This window comes from Salvelinus alpinus, chromosome 4 (assembly GCF_045679555.1).
Source record: "Salvelinus alpinus chromosome 4, SLU_Salpinus.1, whole genome shotgun sequence".
Lineage (NCBI taxonomy): Eukaryota > Metazoa > Chordata > Actinopteri > Salmoniformes > Salmonidae > Salvelinus > Salvelinus alpinus.
Window position 1 is genome coordinate 54,403,059 of NC_092089.1, and position 1,951 is coordinate 54,405,009.

Here is a 1,951-nt window from a genome sequence, read left to right on the forward strand (position 1 = left end):
TAGACTGACTAGTTTCAAAAGAAAATTCTTTGTTGATGCTGATGCTGATGCTCCAGATACTCAACTAGTCTAACGAAGGCCAGTTTTATCGCTTCTTTAATCAAGACAACAGTTTTCAGCTGTGCTAACATAATTGCAAAAAGGGTTTTCTAATGATCAATTAGCCTTTTAAAATAATAAACTTGGATTAGCTAACACAACGTGCCATTGGAACACAGGAGTGATGGTTGTTGATAATGGGCCTCTGTACACCTATGTAGATATCCCAGAAAAAATCTGCCGTTTCCAGCTACAATAGTCATTTACAACATTAACAGTGTCTACACTGTATTTCTGATCAATTTGATGTTGTTTTAATGGACAAAAAATGAGCTTTTCTTTCACGAACAAGGACATTTCTAAGTGACCCCAAACTTTTGAACGGTAGTGTATATATAGTATATACACTGCTCAAAAAAATAAAGGGAACACTTAAACAACACAATGTAACGCCAAGTCAATCACACTTCTGTGAAATCAAACTGCCCACTTAGGAAGCAACACTGATTGACAATAAACTTTGCATGCTGTTGTGCAAATGGAATAGACAACAGGTGGAAATTATAGGCAATTAGCAAGACACCCCCAATAAAGGTGGTGACCACAGACCACTTCTCAGTTCCTATGCTTCCTGGCTGATGTTTTGGTCACTTTTGAATGCTGGCGGTGCTTTCACTCTAGTGGTAGCATGAGACGGAGTCTACAACCCACACAAGCGGCTCAGGTACAGCCCAACACCGTGCCCTGTGCTCTTCACAGATGAAAGCAGGTTCACACTGAGCACATGTGACAGACGTGACAGAGTCTGGAGACGCCGTGGAGAACGTTCTGCTGCCTGCAACATCCTCCAGTATGACCGGTTTGGCGGTGGGTCAGTCATGGTGTGGGGTGGCATTTCTTTGGGGGGGCGCACAGCCCTCCATGTGCTCGCCAGAGGTAGCCTGACTGCCATTAGGTACCGAGATGAGATCCTCAGACCGCTTGTGAGACCATATGCTGGTGCGGTTGGCCCTGGGTTCCTCCTAATGCAAGACAATGCTAGACCTCATGTGGCTGGAGTGTGTCAGCAGTTCCTGCAAGAGGAAGGCATTGATGCTATGGACCGCCCGTTCCCCAGACCTGAATCCAATTGAGCACATCTGGGACATCATGTCTCGCTCCATCCACCAACGCCACGTTGCACCACAGACTGTCCAGGAGTTGGCTGTCAAGGTTTTCTAAAATAGAACCCAGAAGCAGACCAGGACAAGGAGAGTAGGACGAAGGTGAGTATTTATTTACAAGTTTAAACGTAGAGGTAGAAAGATCCAGGTGGCGGAGCGGGCAGCGGAGGTGAGTTGATGGGAGTGAATAGGCAGATCCAAGGGAGTAACAGAAGCCACCGACGACCAGGCAGGGATGGGGTGAGTGTTCCGGGTGAATGACTGTAGACAGAACAAACGGAGGTAAGTTCAAGGCAAGCAAGACGTACAAAACAACAAAACAAACTCTATCAAACTGGAGGCTGATACGCTGGCACAACATACTGTTCATGGCTAACGATCCGGCAGGGAATGGATGTCAGGTCAGAGCTTATGAAGTGGAGGGGTGATGATCAGGACCAGGTGTGCAGATAGCTGATGGGATACAGGTGCGGGTAATCAGAGATCTCCCAACTAGCTACGTCGCCCGGCAACCAGACAGGGTGCGTTCCAGGACACCGGAAAAACACTCCAGGACAGAACACAGGCAAAAACAGACTCAGGAAGCGGGATTCGTGACATTGGCGGATGCTTTAGTCCAGGTCTGGGAGGAGATCCCTCAGGAGACCATCCGCCACCTCATCAGGAGCATGCCCAGGCGTTGTAGGGAGGTCATACAGGCATGTGGAGGCCACACACACTACTGAGCCTCATTTTGACTTGATTTAAGG

At 47.7% G+C, this 1,951-nt stretch overlaps 1 long non-coding RNA gene across 1 annotated transcript; it reads right to left on the reverse strand.

Annotated features, from left to right (window-relative positions):
- Positions 1-1,294: 1,294 nt before the first annotated feature.
- On the reverse strand, positions 1,295-1,751 carry LOC139572498 (uncharacterized). Its single transcript, XR_011674434.1, has 2 exons — positions 1,566-1,751; positions 1,295-1,463 (listed from the first exon to the last, which is right to left on the reverse strand). It is a non-coding gene; the product is annotated as an uncharacterized lncRNA (long non-coding RNA).
- Positions 1,752-1,951: the final 200 nt, after the last annotated feature.